Genomic DNA, 24,954 nt, shown 5'->3' with positions numbered 1-24,954 from the left:
ATGTCAAAGAGGTCAAATGAATAATTAGGAAGGCTGGACACCAGTGTAATTATTATTGTTAAGCATGGAATCCAGGCACTTAGGATATATTTTAGTGGCATTTTGTATGTTCAACAGGAAGCTTTTAGGAATACAGAACTGTGGGAAGTTGTGTTCTTTGGCTTGTTAGAGTAAAAAAGTGTTATGGCAGTCTTCAGTCTATGACAACTCTGCTAATGGTGCATCTAAGAAAAGAACGAGTCATAGGAGTGCTGGTGAGAGACAACCAAACTTTACTTACTGGCCTCAGTACCCTGATCGGGGTCAGGATTACAGCAACCAAATGTAGTGGATAAGAGGAGACAGTCTGATGATCACAACAAAGAACCATGTGATGTTCTGTGATATTCTAACAAGCTATATATGGTTCTCCTAACACAAAACTTTGATGAAAAAAATACAGAGAGAAATTTTGCTCTTAGGAATTCCCAACCCCACTAGTGTCATTGAAGCTGCAGGGCAAAACAGAGCAGGATTTAGCCCTGTAGAAATTTCAGCCAGACCACTGGTCAGTTTAGCCAGCATATACACAAAACTTAAAAAAAAAACTGAGCCAGTATAATCCAGAATCTGCATACATTCCCCTTAAATATCTTTTTCCATCTGTGGTATAGAAATAGTTCACCTAGGGATTTAAGGAGCAAGCTACTGGCATGCATTACACATATATGACATCAGCAGGATTGTGTGGTTTAATTGGAAACAGAATTTTGTTCACCTACAAATCCAGTGGTCATCCAAAACTATTGGATGTGCCACAATTGTTTGGAATGTCTCAGTTTTGCAAGCTTTCATCAAGCTCAGTACCCAAAGCCAAAACTTTCAGATAAACAGCACATGTCAGATTCTAGAGGTCTACAGAATTTGCATGTTTTAACAATATTGTTCTGATTTAACATACAGGGCCTTTATCTTAGCTTGTGTTTTTTAATCCCAGGAGGTCAGATAACATCCTACATAAATACACTCACCAGACATTTTACTTAGCTCTTGATAACCATTGTAACACCTATTGGAATATATGAAGGGTTTGTCCTGTGGTCACTAAGCCTGCTACCTCATTTTCTCCTTCTTGGCTCCCTCCATGTATCCTCCTCCACATGGGTCAGGTAATATTACTCAGCATCTGGTTTCTCTTTCAGACACACACAGTTGCTCCCCTTGTGCAGCAGAATGTTCACAGTCCATTCCCCTTCCCCACTGGAGCACAGTCCCTCCCAAGGTCTATAATTCATCAGCTCCTGGTTGGCTCAAGTAGCATGTCATCCCTTGGGACAGGGCGATCTCTGCTGTCATCCTGAGTCTGCAGTATACCCCTTCTGCTTCTAATTGATCACCTTTTGCCTAGCTGTTATGGGGAGACCTGCATTCGGATTTCCCCAGTCCTTGTTCTCTCTCCCACCTGAGCTGCTTTTGTCCTTGTGGAGAGCCTCCAACCTGGGTTGCTCATGTCTGCTGCCTCTGCCCCCCATGCAGAAAGCCTTATTTGGTTTCCTGAAGGGCACATACTTATTCCTAGTTGTTGAAATGGCAGCTTTAAAGAGCCAAGCCCACAGATACACTAAGGCCATTTCTGCACAACAGGGACTGTAGTGGCAGAGCTTTGGTACCATAGGTGTGGCAGCATAACCCCATCCACTCAGCCTACAGGAACAGATGTTTTTCCCGTTTCTAGTCATTGTAGGAACTCTATCTCCCCAAGCGATGGAAACATTCTTCTGGTAACTGAGTGGCATTTGCCCTGGGGTTTAGAGCTGCATTGCTGGATTTTTCAATAGCTACGTTGACGTATGTTTTAAGTGTGGACCAGGCCAAAGGCACATGCATTTGCCCAAGGATGGTGTTCTATTACAGGCTTATAAACATACTTTCTTTAAAGTTAGATGGTCAATCATGATTGGTCCCTGCCATTAGTGATTTTAGTAGCCGCTGAAGGCCCCAGTTCAGGATTGAGGCCCCATTGTGCTATTTGCTGCACAAACATGTCTACCTGAGCTGCTTTTGTCCTTGTGGAGAGCCTCCAACCTGGGTTGCTCATGTCTGCTGCCTCTGCCCCCCATGCAGAAAGCCTTATTTGGTTTCCTGAAGGGCACATACTTATTCCTAGTTGTTGAAATGGCAGCTTTAAAGAGCCAAGCCCACAGATACACTAAGGCCATTTCTGCACAACAGGGACTGTAGTGGCAGAGCTTTGGTACCATAGGTGTGGCAGCATAACCCCATCCACTCAGCCTACAGGAACAGATGTTTTTCCCGTTTCTAGTCATTGTAGGAACTCTATCTCCCCAAGCGATGGAAACATTCTTCTGGTAACTGAGTGGCATTTGCCCTGGGGTTTAGAGCTGCATTGCTGGATTTTTCAATAGCTACGTTGACGTATGTTTTAAGTGTGGACCAGGCCAAAGGCACATGCATTTGCCCAAGGATGGTGTTCTATTACAGGCTTATAAACATACTTTCTTTAAAGTTAGATGGTCAATCATGATTGGTCCCTGCCATTAGTGATTTTAGTAGCCGCTGAAGGCCCCAGTTCAGGATTGAGGCCCCATTGTGCTATTTGCTGCACAAACATGTCTACCCCAAAGATTTTGCAATCTAATTAGGCCACACAGATGAAAGGTGAGGTGGGGTGGTGGGGGGGAAGGGTGTAACACATAATCTAAGAAATCAGGATGATGGGTGACAAGTAGCACGTTTGGAGGAGTTTTTAAAGTTTAGCATTTTTTTTATATAAAGAAAAACGCTAAATTGTGGGACCAGGGGGTTGGGGGAGGAAGAGATGAAAGGGTAGGAGAAGGATAAAGGGCAGATACATTGAAAGGTGTGAGGGAATTGTATAAGACAAGACAACAATCAGTAAGGAGGGGAAAAAAGGGTCCAGAATCAAGACCTAAGTTAAAAATAAAGTGTCAAAACCTTGAGGAGCGTTTTTGCTGTTGCTTCCACTTGAGCTCCTAGCTTTTGCTGCAGGAAGGGAGTTTCTGCAGTTTGTCTCCCCCACAGTCCATGGTGCTAGAGGTGAAGGGCAGGCATGAGAGCTGGTGCCCTGAATGGGGGACACTAGAAGCCCCCTTTCCCCCCCGCAGTCCAGATGCCAAGAGGGGAAGCCTAGATAGGTCACACACTCCTACTGCTGCTATTAATTCTGTGCCTGCCTCAGCTCCTGTGGGGGATGGGGAGTCTCTTGGCTCACAGGAGCTGACGCCATCTGGAGCTTCTCCCTGCAAGCCAGGCGGTGGGGAACACGGGGCTGCGTGAACATTGATACCGTCCATGGCGCAGGAATGTTTAAAATTTGATATCCATTTAGGGCTCCCTCTCTTTTCCAGGACTCCACCTAGCATCATAACCTGTTATTTTTCTTTAACAATTCTCCATTACTCTTATTCTACTTATTTCATTGGCCTTCCCATTATATCAAAGGCATCTTCTCTAAACCCACCACTACCAGATTTCAAAAGCAAAAAATGATACAATTTAGTGAGGAGACATTACTACATAGAGAATTTTTAGTTGACATTTTAAATGGTCCAAAGTATAACTGATCAGTAGCCTGTACTCACTCCCTTCTGGCACTAAGATCAGTTTATTTGCCGATTCCTGAAAGCGTTTATTGATAACACAGGGAAAGAATAAGTCACTAGATTTCTGCCCTTACACTAAGATAGAAAGTCACTCAACACCTCCCTCTCTGAAAGATACTAACAATTCAGTCTACACCAAAATGTATGCATAGAATTTTAACAAATGCATGCCAATACGCCACCTTTCAAGTGAGACAGTAGATGTAAAGTAACTCGTAATTCATTTCTTTAGCAAAAGTTGTTATTCCCAGACACCATAGTGTTCATGATTGTTGTCAATTGACAACAAAAGTACATGATGAAAATGAGCTAACAGCAGGTTTGTGGGGGATGGAGATAAATGGGGGGGAGGGAGAGAAAGAGGTCTAAATAGAGAGAGCTGGTCTTCAAAATACAAGACCAGTTGAGATATTTGACATTGCTTTTAATTTTGGTGTCTTAAAAGATTCAGCTCAGCTCATGCACTCTCACCAGCGATAGCCAAACTGGCATTTTCCACCTTCAGCTAACCAAGAGACAGTAACACCTTCTCCTCTCCAAGGCAGACCTAGCCACATTAATCCAGGCCTGTGTCACTTTATGGCTATATTAGTTAAACTGTTTATCTGCTACAGACCCTTAAAGCCATCTGAGAACTAGTGCAGAATGCACCAACCACTATTTTAAATAGAACTGACCAATGAGAGTACAGCAGCATGTGGAGTGGTGTGCATCTGCTGCCAATCCAATGTGATGCTTCTTGTTTTTAAGGACCCCAATAGGCAGGGCTCTCCTATCTGCTTTGAGAAAGCTCATTTCATTCTTCCACATCAGCTAAAGGTCCCCAGGGACACTTCAGCCAATAGTTCCTCCCATAGAAGTTGTTAGGACCAAGGGCAGAGCTCTCTCAGGAGTGGCCAATGACTGAAATTAGTAAAGCAATCAATTTGTAAGCACCTAGAGGATAACAAGGTGATCAGGAATAGTCAGTGTAGATTTGTCAAGAACAAATCATGCCAAGCCAAGCTAGTTTCCAACTTTGACAGGACCTAATAGTTAGGGGAATAGCCTAGATATGATACATGTTGATTTTAGTAATGTTTTTGACAGTCCCACATGATATTTTGAAAAGGTAGGTGTTTTACTCTTTGAAAGATTGTACTCAGAGTAGTTATGAATAGTTTGCTGTTAAACTGGGAGGGTATATCTAACAGAGTCCTGCAGAAGTCAGTTTTAGGTGTGGTATTATTCAATGTTTTCATTGACTTGCATAATGGAGCAGAGATTATGCTTATAACATTTGTGGGTGATACCACAGAAGGTTTGTGAGCACTTTAAGACAGGATTGGAATTACAGACAACCTTGACAAGTTGGAAAACTGGTCTAAATGCAACAAGATAAAATTCAATAAACACAAATGCAAAGTACTACATTTATGAAAAAAAATCAAGAGCACAACTACAGATTTGAGAATAGCTTTCTAGATGGTAGCATTGCTGAAGAGGAGCTGGATGGTATAAGAATCACAAATGGAATATGAGTCAATGTGATCAGTTGCAAAAGAAATATATTCTAGGGTGTATTAACAGAAGTATCATACGAGAGATATGGGAGGTAATTGTTCCTCTGTACTTATCCCCAGTGCTAAGTCTTCAAATACATTATAGGCTGTTACACAGGAGGAGGATAGTCAATTGCCCACTGAAGGTGGGACAAGAAGCAATGGGCTTAATCATCAAGGGGTATTTAGGTGAGATATTAGGAAAAGCTTTCTAATTAAAGGCAGTTAGTGTGAAATAGGCATCCGAGGGAGGTTGTGGAACGTTTACTTGGTCCTGCTTCAGCACAGGGGGTTTGATTAGATGACTTTGAGGTCCCTTCCACCTCTACATTTCTGTGACTATGGGTTTCACTCCTGCATGTTTCATGACCCCTTGGTGCAGGCTTTCCCTTACTGGAGTTTTGGGATCTCCCTGACAGCATCTGCCTGGGTAGTCAATATAACTCAAATAAGGGATAGAGACAATGTGATTCAGACTATGGAAAAAGAAGAGCATGTGGGTCTTCTGGGAAGTCTAATTTGTATGATGCGTGCTAGGCATGCTCACCCCATCCTCCTCTTGGGGCGGTGTGGTGATACCACTGCTGTTAGTCTCCCCTACCACCTTTAGGCTGAAAGCAGGCAGAGTCACTTCCAGCAGCCCTGGTGTTTGGGACAGCATGGCTTAATGGCTAAAGTCAGTTACTGTGGTCCTTACGTTCAGAGCAGCATGGTCTGGCGGCCAGAGAGTCAATTCCAGCCAGGGCCGGCTCCAGCGCTTTTGCCGCCCCAAGCGGCGGAGTGGGGGGGGGGGGAGAAAGCTGTGATTGGCGGCACTTCGGCAGCAGCTCTACTGCCACTGCTTTATTCTTCAGCGGCGGGTCCTTCCCTCCGAGAGGGACCCGCTGCTGAATTGCCACCGAAAAGCCAGATGTGCCGCCCCTTTCCATTGGCCGCCCCAAGAACCTGCTTGGTGTGCTGGTGCCGGCCCTGATTCCAGCAGGGCAGTGCAGCCCTTGCAGCCAGAGTCAGTGCTGGCAGCCCTTGCGGCCAGGGCAGTGTGGCCTAGTGACCAGAGTCAATATAACTGCCCTCAGCCGCAGGGCAATATGATCTAGCAGCCAGGGTTCATATAGCCTTCAGGTACAGGGCATTGTGACCCCAATGGCCAGAGTCAATATCGTAGCCCCGAGGTGCGGGGCAGTGAGGCCCAATGGCCAGTATCCAGGGAGGAGGAAGGGGCCACCATGGCAGGGGTGGAAGCCTGGGTAGGGAGGACCGGGCCTACTCGACTCCACCGGGCCTCGACAGCGGCGGAGTGGTCTGCTGCTGGGTTAGTGGGGACTCCCACTGAAACACACTGACCTCACTCGGGTGGGAGGTACCGCTCACGCACACTCCCTAGGTCACTTCCTACTGCATTTCCAGGTGTTGTAGTTCATTGAGCTTTGGGGTTCATGGGCTCCTCATCACGGGTGATTCCCTGCAGATCTGTCAGCTGCAGCCCTCCGGTCTGGCTCTCAGAGATCTCCAGTTCCCACAGGCAAAGACTGTGATGGCTCTTTGGCTGGATCTTCCACCTAAGTTCCTTCCCCTCCAGTGGTCAGCCTAGAATGAGCTGGGCTGCTCCCTTTTATACTGAGGCAGTAGTTGGAGCATGCCCAGCACGATCTGAGGTGTGGGACTTCCGCCATCCATAGTGTTAACCCCCTCTTGTCCAGTGTGGGGTATGCACACTGTGTCACAGTATGTAATAGTAATTTATTTGGGTCTCAAACAACTTTTTGTATTTATTCATATTATAAACATTTCCCCTCTTCACCTTCAAAGGAGTTCTGAAAACAGTTACCTTGTTTGTACAAAGGCCTCTTTTTTTTAAAGAGCTGGCATATATTGTTTTAGGAACAATGCTATTCTAGTACAGAGCCTATTTGTGCGATAGTCAGAAGGGCACCAACCATGTACTGTGAGAAAATGTTTACCAAAACTAGAGCAGCAAACAAAAGAGAACAAAACCCAAATGCAATATTTGGTGTCGGAAGGTTCCCCTCCTTCGCCTTGTCTTTCCATTAAGATATTTTGGCACCAGAAAATCCCTTTTAATCTTGAAAACACCAGGAATGTATGTTTTTTGACACACATCTTCACGATTGACCTGAAAGAAAACAGAATCACAGTTTGCAGATGTCAGATCGGGGACTGATAGATAATGAAGAGAATAGGTCACTGATCACTTAGTAAATTGGATACAAACAAAAAATGCATTTTCATACAGATAGCTGTAAAGTTGTATTTGTTTTTAATGTAATGCAGGGCCTACATGCAGAATGGGGGACTATCCTGGGAAGCCAGGATTCTGAAAGAGACTTGGCAGTCATGGTGGCTAATCAGCCTTGCACGAGTTCCCAGTGCAGTGCTGTGGCCAAAAGGGCTAATGCAATCCTTGGAGGTATAAATGAGAAATCACAAGTTGGAGCAGAGAGATCAGCTCAGTATTTAGCACTGGTGCTGGAATAAAGTGTCCAGTTGTGGTGTCCACAATTCCAAAAGGATGTTGATAAATTCAAGAGGGATCGGAGAAGAGTCACAAGATTAAAGATTGCAAAACATGCAAGTGATGAGCTTCTTGAGTCTATTTAACATAAAGAGAAGGTTAAGGGATGACCTGATCACAGTTTGCAAGTACCTATACAGGGAACAAATATCTGATAATAGTCTCTATGATCTACCAGATAGAGTACTATGATCCAATGGATGGAAGTGGAGTTTTATTTCTAGTTCTGAATTTGTCTAACTTCATTTTCAACAGAGGCTAATAAGTCATTTGAACAGTTTACCACAGCTTGTGGTGGATTCTCCATTTACCAGGAGTTTGGAAACTATTGGATGCTTTTACAAAGGTATGCTCTAGTTCAAACTAGAGTTTTGGAGGAGAAGTTCTATGGCCTGTGTTATACAGGGAGTCGGACTAGATGAGACAGTGTTTCCTTCTGGCCTAAGAGTCAACAAATCATAGTGTAAATCATGATTCAGTGTAAAAATGGTGAGAAATGACACCATTGAACTTCTGTCTCATTCACTTTTATTCTGTATCTAGCCATCTCTCCTTCTCATGGGAAGATTATGACATAAGCTTCCCAGTGGTAAAATGTTCTAATTTTTACAACATACATCATAAGCAGCATGGAATTGAGATTATATCTGTCAAGGTCCTCTCCCATCCCATCTAATAGTGAAAATACTTCCATCTTAAGCATGTTGGTGGAAATTCATATCTTGTGCAAGCTGTTGAAACTCCCATTGACTTAAAAAAGTTATATTAAATAAGTCCAACAAACAGTATGAATGCGGCTTAAAAAACTTGAACAGAGCTCTGTCACTCCCCCAATGTGGAACTAGTCAGGAAAAACATGATTAGCACAATGTGTTAGTTTGATACTAATTAACCACACACACATTTTATTTTGTATCTGAAGCATGGCTACTTTTATTTTCTGCCAAAGATGATCAAGAGAGAAGATTGGAACAATTGTTCCAATCTATGAAAAGCACAGGCTGTAAGCTGTCTGGCCATGATTCAAATTGTTCTGGAATGAGAAAAGAGCAGCATGAAGCCACAGGAGGCCAGCAAATGGAGAGGGGAGAAAGTTTGAATTAGAGGCTTCCTGTATGAAACATCTGCAATGTAACAGGAGATTTTGCACTTTGGCTCTAGATGTTAGTGAAACTGCACATCCTGGGCTGAACCTGCATTCTTTGCTAACCTAAATTTCCCTCGACATAGGTTGGGTTATCCTGTCATGCAAGAGTGGGCTCTTTCAAATGCAGTTGGTCCAATTTAATTCAGGTACTCAGACAAAGCAGAATTTTTTAGACAGACTTAGTTCTTACTGTATTTCATTTTTGTCAGATCATTTAGTTTTACAATACAGTACTTGCTTCCAGAAGATTTAGTGTAGTCATCACAATGGTCTGAAGTTTCTGCAAAACATGGTCTGGAATTGAACAGCTAGCATTTTGGCTACAATGTATGTTGTCATTCTAGTGACATTCTGGTGAGAGATTCAGTTATATACATCTCATGCCTAGTGAATGAAACTGAACTAAAAACTCCTCATTAAAAATAAAAAACCCTCCAACAAGAATTGAGGATTGAAGAGAAGTGTTTCTTCAGAAATTTTAAAGTTTTTTAAAAGGATGGTGGCCCTTTTTGCTATTCCGTACTTGGTAGAAAAGGGAGAGTCCGGGATCAATCTGACACAGCACAAGTGTCCATGTGGGGGTAAGTGGGTGGGAATGTAGGGTCCTCAGGAGGATCCCCTACTCTAAATGAATAAATGGTGCCCCCTCTTGATGTCAATGTGAGGGGGACCTGGGCTCCCTGCCAAATGCCAACAGGAACAGCGTTGAAAGATCAGCCTGCAGGCACGAAAGGGCAGGACCCAGCAATCTCACACCCTAAAGACCAGCAGTAATAGACAGCAGGGCAGGCACAGACAGCCTGTAGGGAATCCGTACCCATTCAGAGGGAATCCGGTGATGAGGGAGGAAGATAGACAAGTACCCCTCAACAAACAATCACCATCAATGAGAGGGAGAGTTGACAATTTTCATTGATTCCCATCTCCCTTGAAGAAGGGTTGCCATAAGCCTCTGACAGTCTCCCATTACGCTGAGGGGAGCTTAACCATGAGCCTGTGTCTGGCCAGCTCCCTCCCCTCCCTACACAGCCCTACTAGGAGTCAGAGGGGAGAGAGACACCAAATGTGACTAGTCAGGAAATGGTGCCTATTGGCATTATTAAGAAGTTCCTTTTTCAAACTTCTTGCCAATCAGGGGCACACCCATAATTTTGCTTGGGAACCTCTGCTAACTATTTCCTCATTAACATGATACCTCTTTATATATGTGTGGTGTTGCGAGACACTCTTATGTGTATGGGGTTTCCCCTCATACGTCCTTATGGAGCTGCCATTCCTTCTTCCAGAGCAGGTCTGGAAGCAGAAGAGGTAGAGGAAGCAGCATAAGGAGATAGCAGCCTTGGGTTCTGGGAACCAGAGAACCAGGTATGGTCTATGACCAAGGTGGGGGACCAGGGTCCCTTCTCCATTCCCTCCCTTTTTGCACCCATTGCCAATGATCAGTTGGCTAGCTTCTGTAGCTCACCCAGTTCTATAAGACATGTATGATTCTGAATGACTCCGGTGTGCTGGGAAGTGAGATTTCTACAAAGGGTGGTAGTGAACACAATTTAATCTGAGTAGTACAAATACTATTTTAAGAGCCCGCTTAAATTCCTTTCAACTGAGGCGAAACATTTCTATTTCCATTTTATTGTTTCAGGATAATGCAGTCATTAAGACTCAGTTTATTATTGATTTTATTTAATGTTTTCTTATTACATCAAGGCTTGTTGGCAACTTTCACTTCTACTGTAAACCCTTATTCTCAATTGCCTATCATTTTGCATCTGCTTTGAAACTAATACACATGGTCTCAGCCTGGGAGCAATTGCTAGTCAAACTGCAAACAAATTAAAAAAAAATACAAGTAATTTTTGGTTCCATCTCTCCCCCTCCCCCACCAGTATTTCATAAGCAACCTTGTTGCATGAGCAGTTTTTGGCAATGGATTAATTCTTATGAGGACACTTCATCTTGCCTCTTTGGGATGGGAATATATACATTAAACCATGGCTGGAGGATGCAGAACATGACATTTCATGTACATTTTTGTTATTAGTGACTGAATGTGAAATTCCAAAAGGGAGGATCTGTAAAGATGCACTCACATTTTGAATTTGACATTGCTCTTTCTAGGACAAAGGCACAGAACATGGAACTGTATGGTCACATCCGACATTTTATTGAACATCAAAGTGGATATACATTCTCCATCTCTGGCACAAAGAGAAAGGACCTTGATACCTTTCTACATGAATCACAGCACATGCTTTTACACATCTAAGTAATTCTGTTCAGTCTTCCTGTCCTATCACAGCCTGGAAACCTAGGAGTAGACAAAGTAGGGCGCATGTGCAGACATCTTTATGTTCTTCCTTCCTACAATTAACCCCACTGAACCCATGCACCTGCTCTGGATCTCCTCCTTCATTCTGCAGGCTGTGCACCACATGGCCAGAAGTCCCCCGGTAGCAGTCAGGTTAATTGCAGCCTACAGGGGTTTCAGCAGCACCAAGCCCACCAGAAATCCCCCACTTGTGGCAGGACAAACTGCATCCTGCAACACAGCCACACTACACATTTGACACATTATTGGTGGGGCTTAGACTCATTAGATGTAGTGATCAGCTGCCCCTAGATCAGGGGAGTGTCTGATGTTACAGCAGATCAGCCACTATTTAAATAGATACAATTTATATTCATCCCTGAATCTGACCAGGCCTTCTTCCTGGTGAGAACAAGGAGACCATAGCCACTCATGACCATTCCTTCATTTTGTGGGAATGAGGGGTGGGACTTCTAAAGATGAAGGGAGGAAATTTCCTTAAGAAGGAAGAGGTAGAGAGAAATATCCTGTAATATGCCCATAAGAACCCTAATGTTTCTTTAGTCATTAAAAACCATGTTTGAAAGGAAGAATAGATGGACAATATTCTTTTCCTGTTTCTGATACATGGGAACATTCAAATAAAAAAATATTCCAAACTGTTTTATGCCCCCGTGTCTGTTGAAAATACATTGATTGCTAACTGATCTGCTTTTGTCTGCAACTCGCAGAAGAAACTTACAAAGGGAGACTACAGTTCAATTGCAAGTTACCAGTAGACATTATAGGAGTGATTACTCCTGATCTCGGCACAGAGCTGGTCAATTCATCGTGGTCATGGACTACAACATACTGAAAAAAAGGATTAAAAAATAACAAAAATTCTGGGCAAACTGGACTCATCTCTTAAAGAAACTAAACTGTTGAAGTTCAGAATGGTTGTGATGAAAATTATGTCAATTATTCCTTAGGATTTACTCTCTCAAAACAGGAGTACTTGAGGCACCTTAGAGACTAACACATTTATTTGAGCATAAGCTTTCGTAGGCTATAGCTCACTTCTTCGGATGCATAGAATAGAACATATAACAAGAGTACACACACATACACGATGCCATACCAGCTCTAAGAGTCTAATTAATTAAGATGACCTATTATCAGCAGGAAAAAAAACTTTAGTGATAATCAAGATGGTCAATTACAGACAGTTGACAAGAGGTGTAAGGATAATTATCATAAGGAAATAGATTCAAGTAGTGTAATGATTCTGGCTTGAATAGAGACTGGGAATGGCTGAGTGTATATTATACACACACACACACACACACACACACACACACTCGTTATATGTTCCATTCTATGCATCTGATGAAGTGGGCTGTAGCCCATGAAAGCTTATGCTCAAATAAATTTGTTAGTCTCTAAGTACTGTTCTTTTTACAGATACAGACTAATACGGCTGCTACTCTGAATCTCTCAAAGCAGTCATTAAATGGTTATCCTCTTGCTGAACTTTTGTTGTTTTAATCACTCAAAAAGAAAACATTTGCCAACTGAGGCATGGAAAGTTACACGATTAACTGATAGATTAGCTGTATGTATATTTTCACACATGTAAATGTCCACTTTTACCAGTGTTGTGCAATGAGTGAAGGAAGTGGAAATGACCCTAGCAGAAAGAACTAACTATGAAAAACTCAGTGGAGAAAACATGAAAAAAAAAAAAATGCTGTGAGGCTAGTCATCAGCCTATACTTGACCAGATCACTTAGGGCAGACTCCAGATGAAAGCAGGGGTCAACACTAGAATGCGCAAGACAAACAAAGAGGATGCTTGCCATCTGAAGGGATTTAGGAAAGTAACAAGAAGGAATGACTGATTTTTCTGTGGTGATGCAATATATTGTCATGAGAAGAAAACAGGAGGCAGGGTGCAAGTGTCACTTACTGAGAGAACAGCGCAGACACCAGCACAGACAGCAAATGCAGCAACTCAGCAAGATGTTTAAAATAGCAATTCAGATGACTGAAGGAATGGGAAGTTTGCTATTTAATCTCAGAATGAAGATCTTTGTTGGACTCCCTTTGCCAAGCAGTGGGCAATTAAGGCAGAGAAAAGCATTTTCCCCTCTACAACATTATGTTTAGGCATGGAAGGATTAGATTTAAGATGGAAAATGTCAATTTCATGGTACACACATGCAAACCAATGAAATATTTCCACCAATTGAGATTTACAGCTGGACAGAAAAATGCTAATGGGGAACTTAGAGATTGATTTAAGGATAGTTTGTATGTTTTGACATGTGATGTTGACAATTTTCAGTTTATAAAGCTTTAACTTTTTGAATGTCAATTAAATTATGACTTCCTACATAACCCCCATAACTTCCTACAACTGAACATTTTAAATGGATCAAATTATTAAAACAAAACAAAAACACACCACTCTCATCCTGCCAAGCCTAATTATGGCATTGATCCTGCAAGTCTGTGTGCCACACAAGGATGTTACATCCCAACACAAGGGAATACTAGGCCCTGGTACTGTCCCATCTGCACCTGCCATGTTGATTCAGCAGCAATAAAGGTACATCTGCATGTGAGCTGGCAGGTGTGATTCCTGCTTGCATAGGAGTACCTGCGCTAGCTCTATTTGAGCACCTAAACACAGCAGTGTGTCCACAGCAGGACAAGTAGCTGCTTGGGCTAGCCATGCCTAATTTCACCTGATCGCTTACTCAGATAGCGAGCCCAAGCTCCTGGCATGGAGACTACAGTTTAGTCACTAGCAGCATGGCTACTTCTACAGTTGAGGTAGGCAGTATAATTCCCAGATCACATAGATGTGCCTGCAATCTCAATTCCAGAGAGTACCCACTGCCATTACTTGCAATGGGCAAGATACAAAGAGGCATCAAATGGTATCACTGGAGAACAATGTGTCTGAGGAGAGGTGGACTTAGCATAAGACTCATGATGCTGTTGAAGGCTCCAGTCAAGCAAAACACAAGTGTGTTACTGGACTAGGACTGAAGTGTTTAGTACTAATGCCATTTGCGCCTTCCTCCAGCTCAGACTGGAGTAACGTGGCAGCAGCAGCAGCACATAAGTACTCACTACTGCATGCCAGGATTCCCTTGCATTCCATTGTGTAGCTAGTCTTTTGTTCCTAAGTGCAACTCTCCTTATCAGTGCTTTGCAGGATCAAACCTGAAGTCTTTTTTTAAAAAAAATTTGTACAGGAAAAAGCTGAGATGCCATTTACCAGTCAGAGAGTATAATTCCATTGTAGACCGTCATTGCCTGGATAGCATAGTCCCAAAAAACTAAAGACAAAAGCTATCCCATGTTTCATTGCTGTCCCTTTTCTCTGGTCTCTTATCACTGCAAGTAGCTGCTTGTGTTACAGTAATCTCATGCCCATGCCCTGGAGTTCTTAGGGATACTTTGTATATCATGATGGGCTCCCTCTACTGAAAATACAGCACCAGAAGGGTAGGTATATTATGGTCTACAGGACTTTTATGGGAATAACCTTTCAGTAGTTTCTACAGTGTATGGTGTCTTCTGCTCTTGACATTCCATTAAACCTGCCATGTGAATACAAATTAGAAAACCAAGGTTTTAACTATATTGATAAACAGTTGCATTTTGATATAAATCACTTTTGTTTTTTCAGATGGGAGCTGCAAGAATTCTCCTGAAATATTGGAGATAGTCAGTGGTGGCTTTGTTCTTCCCTGGTTTCTTGTAGATGCAAACAGACTTGTCAACAGTCTATCTGCTTTTTCTGTCCTATGCTTTTCCCAGTTTAGTTATAACTGACAGAGCTTACATAAAGCCTCTGAAGAGAGTATGTAAAAGTGAAGAGTTACTTCTGCTTGAAGAGAGGTTACATCAAGTTGCTTCTATGCTTTGGCTGGGCCAATACTTTGACAGAAGGGGCAAGAAAAATAAAGTGTCTACACTTTATATACTAACCTCTAGTGTTTTCATTAAAGCAATTTTCCCCCTCAGCAGGTCATCCAAGTTTGGGAAATATAGAAAAACCACGATGTTACTTGTTTGTATATAGTGTAATATACACAGAATTAAAAATGGTGGTAGCACATTATCTAATGCAATAAAGTATGGGATCATATCTGGGTTATCCTCACTCCATATCGGTTTTGCAATTTTGACATCAAACTGATTTACCTTGGTGCTTCAGAACAGCTAGCGTGCACTCTGCTTGATCTTTGCTTTAGAGTTAGGCAGGGAAGAGTGGTCAGACAAAAAGCATAAAATAAGATGGCATGGATATGGAATTGACAATTTTGCCATAAGTCAAAAAAGCATCATTTTGTTCATGGCCCTGCACATATTGTCTTCTGCACAGAAGCACAGTGTGACTATGAGGCAGCCTTTTAGGAGATGAATGTATTAGCAACTTGGGGGCAAAGCTATGCACCAGCTAGTGCATTCCTTGTTGGTGAACCACATTTCCTTGGGCAACATAGTAACGTGGGGTAGCTGGTCTGCACCTTTTAACATTATCTTGAGCACTAGATATATACCCTGTACTTGAGGAAGGGATCAATACACCTTATTCTGGCCCTGAAACTACCTAGTTCTGAGAACTCCTAAGTTACTGCTCTTTGTTAGGTGGAGCACTTGGTTTCTATTGCTATTAGTCATTAAACTACCCTAATTGTCCAAGGATCCAGATTGTTAATTCTAATCCAATGTGTTCAAATAAATTTGAAAAAATTGGTAGAAGGTTGTAAATAAGGATTAACAAGTCAACACTTAGGCTTTTTTTTTTAAAGCTTGAGGACATGCTATACATTGTACATCTTAAGTTCATCAACTGCTGCTTATCTATCACATATCACCACTGCTTATGACATTAGGAACAACTCGCTATGGAAGCTATGAGGTCACAGAAAAGGGATGATTATAGTATGCAAATATGCTTAGCAAGAAAATGAGGCAATAAATACAGAACACATGGGGCCAATGGGGCCACCTCTCAACAAAGCTCAAATCTGGCTTTGGGTGGAATATTTTGGCCCTTAGCCTGCTGGGTTGGCATGGAATAGCTGAACTAGTGCTCTAGTGGTAGAGACAAATGGGGTTCCTATACACCTCATGCATTGGTTGTCAGCACAGACCTGTCTACTGCCTACACCTGCAGCCCTCCATTCTGTTGCAAAGAAAGGCATGACCGAGTCCAATGGGCATAGAGACTTCCCAGCACACCCTGCTCTCAGCACAGTACAGCTATTCTGCTTGTATTCTGGTTTTGTATATAAACAGAGGGCAGGGCAGCATGTGTGACTTAATATAGTGGCTGATTAGTTTCTAAAAATGTTTGGGAGGTTTTCTACTCTAGGAGGTGCCAGCATTCATTCTTTTATACAGCAAAACTGAGCAAAATTGAAGGACATGTAATCTGATTTTATGAGGTTTTGCTCAAGAAAAGCAAGTATTTCTTATACCATTTCACCTATTTACATTGTAGAGAGTCTCCATATGTACAGCTTATAGCAGATCAAGAGTATCTTGTATCCCAAGATGCAAGACTGAAGGAGATAGGCCTGTGAAATACTTCTGTAACCGCAACACATTTTCAGTGCGTATATTTCTCACATAATGTGCCTGAACTGTTTAAAGCATTTTGCTCAATTTTACATAAGGTGGTTAAATCTTTACAAGAGGAAATATGATCTTATATAGTTACAATGTACAATATAGAGTAAGTGATGTTTCATGGTCAATGCAATGTTATAATAAGTACATACATGTGGGACTCAGTTATGGCTCTAAAAGTGGGGAGGGAGGGGTGGGAAGCTGCACTGCCTGAGTGGTGGAGGCTAAAGGCATTCCTAGTCTTGGGAGCATAAGCTCACAGTGCCCCTCAAGGGGCAATTGCTGCATCTACAGACCAACAATAACACATGTTCTCTTTGGTGCAGGCCTACATACACTTGCCTGGAGGGTTATAGCCACCCCCCACCCCCACATGGGCATATAAGGGGTGCGTCTATGGTCATGCTCTTCACCCACCGGCTCTTTCGTGGGGCTGATGGATACCAACAGTGTCTTCCTTGCACTCAGGCCACGTCTACACTATGGGCTCTACAGCAGCATTGTTATGGTGGTGTAGCTATGCTGCTGTAAGTGCATAGTGTAGACAGACTACAGCAACGGAAGGGTTTTTTCCCCCCCATTGCTGTAGGAACTCCATCTCTGAGCAATGGTAGCTAGGTGGACAGAAGCATTCTTCTATTGACCTAGCTGCAGCTACACTGGGGGTTAAGTTGGCATAGCTACAGTGGTCAGGGATTTAGCCCTTTCACACCTCAGTGCCATAGCTATATTGACCTATATTTTTAGTGTAGGCCAAGCCTCAGTGTATACAGACATATTATGTCTGCTCCCTCTACAGAAACTATGGAGAAGATGTTGCTTTCACCCCATTCACCACTAGAAATACCCATGCTGTGTGGAGCAGCTATTGTTACGCAAGGATGAGGGTATAACTGCAGAGACAGAGGTCATCCTGCATCTTGAGAGTTGGAACAGCAGACCCTAACTGCAGGCCTGGGTTACTATGTTCCACTATGTTTAAATACAAGCTCTCCCTGCCTTACTGTGAAGTACCCCACGAGCAAAGATTACCATAATTTGGCTCTTATTGTTTGGACTAATTATACTTTCATATTAGTTAAACAGCATTTCACCAATGCAGTTGCGTATACTATTGGGTGAAAACATCAGCCACAATGAGAGTCCATGGAAATGTTCCATTTCTTCTGGGAGGATTAGATCCTCAATAGCTGAACACATTTTTATGAAACTGTAATATTAGACTATTTTTCTAATCTCCTTTAAAATTCTGCTGTGGAGTATAGCATGTTTGTTTCTTGCTGCTAGGCTATACTTAATGTTGCTCAAGATAAATGTACTGGATGAACTAGCACACTAAAGTAACCATTTCCCCCCAGAATTTAAAAATAAGCTCACATGTGTTGGTTTGCCAACTGTCCACAAATTATGTTAATCAAAATGGATGAGATGACAGGGTTAGGATGCAGCTGCTCATATGACTCAATGGCTTGTGTTCAAAGCAAACAATTATACAAAATGGCTGAGTTTAGTATTTCAGTTTGCTACTGAAGCCATGCGAAGTGTTTGAGTAGAATATTTCCTTGTAAGATACAGTAAAAGCCAGATCCTGCCTTAATTCCATGTTTACACCAAATGAAAGCATTAGGAATAATGTCTGAAGATCAACAATGGGCTACAGCCTTATTTTTAATACTTACCCTAGAAAAGCATTTTTTTTTTGAGTTCCACATTCTTCAGCCCTGACAAAACGCTCAGTTTAAAATACAACTAGGAATAAAAGCATTGCCAAAATGTGACAGGTAAATAAATACTATCAAAAGAGGAGGAACCCAAAGCATAAGAGCCAGTGACTGGAAATTGAAATCAAAGTTCACATTGGAAATAAAACTTTGCATCAAAGATCAAGAATTAGCAGTTGGAATGGAAATTAATGGATCTGATAACTTATCTATCCCTTGGAGTCCTTAAATCAAGATTGGCCGTCTTTCTAGACTATATGGTGTAATTCAACCACAGCAATCACACGATGAAAAATTTTGTAGCCTGTGCTTTGCAGCTCAGATTAGATGGCCATAGTGGTACCTTACACGTTTTTTTAAATGACATTTATACCAAGATCTTTGGGGCAAATGACCAGTAGCAGTATTTTTGAAACAATACATGTGAGATGCAATTACATTGTCACAGTAGAAGCCTCGCGTATTCACCCCACACCTTTCACTTACCCTGTAAAGAGTGCATTGCAAGAACTGGAAACAAACCAAGATTATGGTAAATCTTCGTAGCATCTACTGTGTATTTCATTCATACCCTGCATCAAGGAGTCCTGGAGAAATGACGACTCAGGAGATTGGAATAGTATCCTTGAGAGCAGCACCATTTCCATTCTTACTATCTCAACTCTACTGGCTGGTGAAGGAGGTGCAATACCATGCCCCCCATCCTCAAATCCACAGTTTGCAAAACATGTCTACGTAGCAACATAATTCAATACAGAGTTTAGATCATCCAGGGGGTTCGTCAAATATCACACTCTGCTCAACCAGTCATCTGCGGTATCTTATTGATGATCAGACTGGTTTCAAGATAAACCCTTTATTAAAAACAAAAAATATGTGCAGAAGTCAGATACCTTATTCTTCTCTAGATGGAACCTGTGATTGCCCTGTTTCTTACCCGCCATGCAATGCATCACAGGAAAACAGATGGCATAGAGAGTAGTATGGAAATATGGTATCCCTACACTTTGTGAGGAAGTTACTCAACAGCACACAATTTTTACTCAACCTATCCTCTTCATAAAAAGAGACTGGGAAAAGAGATAGCCTCTTGGCCTTCAGGGATCATTTCATTGCAAGGCCTGAGGCTGAGTCAGACCAGGTAGAGAGTAAGTTCCAAGGTCAGTAGTCTCCAAAGAGAACTCTCTGCCCTGTCCCTGGACAATTTCACCCAGAAACTACGTTCCAGTGTCAAAGCGGATCATAAATGCTGGGGATAAAACAATAGAAAATGTTTTAGGTACAGGGGATCCACATGACTTTATGGAGTTGTCCTATTTTCTCTGCACTGTTTCATATCAACTACAGTACTAGCTTTGCTATGATTAACTGCTTTGTTCCTCCCTATCTTTCAGAAAACGAGTCCCAAAATTTGTGTAGCTTCAGGGTGCCCTGCCCTTGACAGCTGGGAGTCTGCCAAAGGTAAAACTTCAGTGAGCAAGTTGGCTGTAACCTCCACGCCTGTGGTGTGCGGAGCATGCAGCCAACCAGCGCTTGCCAAAAAAGTGAGTAGTTCTGTCTGGGGAAGGGGTGTGTGTACATTGGCCATTGAATGATATAATTCAGTGTAGCCTGACTGCAGCCTCTACTGGTAGAACTCCTATGAAGTGCTCTGACAAACTGCCCCAGGAAGAACGCTCAAAGAAAGGGTGCAGTAGAAATTTCTACTTTGCCATAGGGGTAGGGCAGACAGTTTGGGCTGTTAAAGGGAGATGCTAATACTACTTCCCCATATCAGCAGGCATGAATCTGACCCAGGCTATTCTTCTGGATCCATCCCTTTCCTAAATTTCTTCCCCTCTCAATCCCCTTTATCCCTCAGTTTTCTTGCCATATTATTCTGTTTAGTGACACTGGACCGTCTCTACAAAAAACGAGGAGTCCGGTGGCACTTTAAGGACTAACATTTATTTGGGCATAAACTTTCATGGGTAAAAGAAACCCCACTTCTTCAGATGCATCTGAAGTGGGATTTTTACCCACAAAAACTTATGCCCAAATAAATGTTAGTCCTTAAAGTGCCACCGGACTCCTCATTGTTTTTTGGGATACAGACTAACACGGCTACCCCTATGATACTTGGACCATCTCTGCTGCTTTTCTGAAATTCTATGTATTATGCCACAGATATTTTACAGGCTGTACAGATATCCTTGCACTACTTTTCCTGGCCTAACAATCATTATCAAGACTTTGTATTCCAAGTAGTCATCATCCCACATGAAGTGCTCACTCTAAGAATATGGATTTTCCCATCACTTATTTCATTTTAATGTTTAACATATGTTCTGCACTAAGCCACTATTATACCAAGACATGAGACTTATGGAATCACTTTGCATTATTTAATTTCAGTATTTTCCCCAAAACAGTTTTTAGTAACTAAGTGACATATTACATACAAACAACATGCAATGTAATATTTTATGTTTGATACCAAACAAATCTGTAAAGGGACATCATGCCTCACCAATCTACTAGAATTCTTTAAGTGTATCAACAAGCACGTGGACAATGGCGATCCAGTGGCTATAGTGTACTTGGACTTTCAGAAAACCTTTGACAAGGTCCCTCTTATGCAAAGAGTCATGGGATGAGAAGGAAGGTCCCATCATGGATCAGTAACTGGTTAAAAGATTGGAAGCAAATGATAGAAAAGCGATCGATTTTCAAGGTGGAGAGATAAATAGCCAGGTCCCTCAAGTATCTGTAATGGGACCAGTGCTGTTCAACCTATTCATATATTATCTGGAAGAGGAGGTGTACAGTGATGTAGCAAAATTTGCAAATGATACAAAACTACAAGAGTTAAGTCCAAATAAGACTGCAAAGGGTCACAAAGGAATTTAAAAAACGGCATGACTGAATGACAAAATGGTAGATGAAATTCATGTGATACATGCAAAGTAAAGTAATGCACAGTGGAAAATATAATCCCAGCTATCCATACAAAATGATAGGTCTAAATTAGCTGTTACCACTCAAGAAAGATCTTGGAGTCATTGTAGGTAGTTCTCTGTAAACATCTGTTTAATGTGCGGCAGAATCAAAAAAAGCCAAAGCGTTAGGAACCATTATCAAAGGGACAGATATGACAGAACATATCTAATACCACTATACAAATCCATAATACACCCTGTGACAGGTTGGATCACAGAAACCCGCTTGGGTACTGCCAAGTGATGTGCCAAGACTACTTCTGCCCCTGCTTTCCCTGCCAGTTTGGGACTCCAGCACCCGAACTTGCTGAGCCAGACACTCCAGTCTGCTCCAGCACAGACCCAGGGTCTGAACCACAGGCCCCAAAGCTGCAGACTTAACTGAAAGCAATTTACAGAAGTGTTCCTGTCCTTAACACTCAGGTGCCCAATTCCCAATGGGGTCTAAACCCCAAATAAACCCGTTTTATCCTGTATAAAGCTTACAGGATAAACACATGAATTGTTAGCCCTTTATAACACTGATAGAGAGATGCACAGCTGTTTCCCCCCTGCCCCTCCCCCCCCCAGGTAGTAATACATACTCTGGGTTAAGTAAAAAGTTATTTTATTAAATACAGAAAGTAGATTTTAAGTGGTTCCAAGTAGTAACAGACAGAACAAAGTGAATTACCAAGTAAAATAAAACAAAAGACTAATACAGTAATAAAACTGAATACAGATAAAATCTCACCCTCAGAGAGGTTTCAATAAGTTTCTTTCACAGAATGGATGCCTTCCTAGTCTGGGCACAATCCTTTCCCCTGGTACAGCCCTTGTTCCAGCTCAGGTGATAGTTAGGGGATTTCTCATGATAGCTCCCCTGTTTCTCTGTTCCACCGACTTATATATCTTTTGCATAAGGTGGGAATCCTTTGTCCCTCTGGGGTCCCACTCCCCCTCCCTCTTCTCAATGGAAAAGCACCAGGTTAAAGATGGATTCCAGTTCAGATGTAGGGTGACCAGATCACTGACATGAAATAATCGGGATGCAGGGGGAGGGCGGAGCAAAAAAAGCCACCAAAAGTAAATAATAAAAAAAAAAAGCCAGGACAAGGGGAGAGAGGGGAAACTTGGCTCCTTACCACTCCCCTACAGGGGCGAGGACCGGCCGGGGTCCACCCCGAGCCAATAAACTTACATGGCCACTCGTGCAGCCCCGAGCTGCTCTCCTCCGCCGTTGCTGGGGTCCGGAGCCCACCCTGTCTCCCTCCTGGGGGGAGCAGCCCCCTTGCCCGCCCGGTGCCCGTACTCACCAGCTCCAGGAACTGGAAGCCGGCCACCACCCCCTCCCTCCCAGGCTTGCCGCTGTAATGGCAGCAAGCCTGGGAGGGAGGGGGAATGCCACGTGTTTGGGGAAGAGGCAGAGCCAGGGCAGGGATTTGGGGAGGGAGCCAATTGAGGAAGGTGGAGGTGGAGTCGGGGTGGGGCGAGAGCCCTTCCGGGAGCGCAAAATTGCTTGTTTGTCCAGTGTCCCGACCGCACGTCGGTTGGGACGCGGGATAAACAAGCAAATATTAGGACAGTCTCGATAAAATCGTGACATCTGGTCACCCTAGTTCAGGTGACATAATCACATGTCACTGTAAGACTTCATTACCCACTTGCCAGCACGCACCTATACAGGAAGGCTCACAAGTAAACTAGAGCCATCTACAGACAATTATCCTGGTTAATGGGAGCCATCAAGATTCCAAACCACCATTAATGGCCCACATTTTGCATAATTACATTAGGCCCTCAGTTATATTTTATATTTCCAGTGTTCAGGCTTTCTGGGCAATTTGCAACTTGTGTAGTTATAGCTTCTTCTGATCTTCACTCTTACTTATTTTGCTTCCTTTTCTGTCCCTATTTCCCTTACCCAAAATAAGCAAACAGAAAACAAACCAGTAATCACTTTTTCTGTTCTCTAGCCACCTCACTTAAAACTCACTTAAAATCACTACCAGTATCTCAAAGCAATCAACTGTGCACAGATCTTGCTCGACTACGCCACTGTGATGGGTTGGATCACAGAAACCCCCTTTAAACTGCCAACTGATGTGCAAACACCACTTCTGCTCCTGCTCTCCTGCCCCAGCAGCTTAGGACTCCAGCACCCTGTCTTGTTGAGCCAGACACACCAGTCTGCTCCAACGGAGACCCAGGCTCTGAACCACGTGCCCCAAAACTGCAGACTTAACCTGAAAGCAGTTTAAGGAAGCGTTCCTGTCTTTAACACTCAGATGCCCAACTCCCAATGGGGTCCAAAACCCAAACAAATCCATTTTCCCTGTATAAACATTATACAGGGTAAACTCAAATTGTTCGCCTGTGTAACAGAGATATGCACAGCTGTTTGACCTCTCCACCATTCTGGGTTAATTATGTAAAGTGATTTTATTAAATACAGAAAGTAGGATTTAAGTGAGTGGTTCCAAGTAATAGCAGACAGAACAAAGTGAATTACCAATAAAATAGAACACGCAAGACTATTTCTAAGAAAACTGAATACAGATGGAAGTTTACTAGAACTGGTGAGATTCTTTTTACAGACTAGTTTCCTTCTAGTCTGGGTCCAGCAATCACTCACACCCCCTGTAGTTACTGTCCTTTGTTCCAGTCTCTTTCAGGTATCCTTGGGGGTGGAGAGGCTCTCTCTTTAGCCAGCTGAAGACAAAATGGAGAAGTCTCCCAGGGGTTTAAATAGACTCTCTCTTGCGGGTGGAGATCCCCTCCTCTCTCCTATGCAAAGTTGTAGTTTTGGAGTCACATGGGCAAGTCACGTGTCCCTGCATGACTCAGAACTTGCAGGTAGGAGCCATGGTTCACATGCTGCCTTGAACATCCTCAGGTAAACTTATGTGGATTGGAGCCTTCCTAGATCCATTGTCCATTAAGTGCTTCTTGACTGGGTACTTAACTTGCACATTCCTTTCTCAAGTAGCTGACCAAATACTCTACTAGGCTACTTAAAAATCAAGCAAGTACACAGCCAATATTCATAACTTTGAATACAAAAGTGATACATGCATACAAACAGGATTAATAGATTCAGTAGATCATAACCTTTAGAGAGATATGTCATGTAACCTACGTAGCATAAAACATATTCTAGTTATGTTACATATACACATTCATAAGCATATTTCCATAAAGCCTTATGGGGGCACCATCACACACTCACACCTTGAATACCATGTGCAGTTCTGGTTGTCCCATCTCAAAAAAAAATGGTAATAGAAGTGTAAAAAATATGGGGAAGGGCCCCCAAAATTTATTCAGGGATATGGAACAGCTTCCCTGTGAGGAGAGATTAAAAATACTGGGACTGTTCAGTTTAGAAAAGAGACAGCTAATGGGGGATATGATAGAGGTCTATAAAATCATGAACAGTGTAGAGTAAGGGAATAAGGAAGTGTTATTTACTCTTTCACATAACACAAAC

Source organism: Trachemys scripta, chromosome 11 (genome assembly GCF_013100865.1).
Source record: "Trachemys scripta elegans isolate TJP31775 chromosome 11, CAS_Tse_1.0, whole genome shotgun sequence".
In the NCBI taxonomy this organism is placed as follows: domain Eukaryota; kingdom Metazoa; phylum Chordata; order Testudines; family Emydidae; genus Trachemys; species Trachemys scripta.
This window is presented reverse-complemented; position numbering follows the sequence as displayed.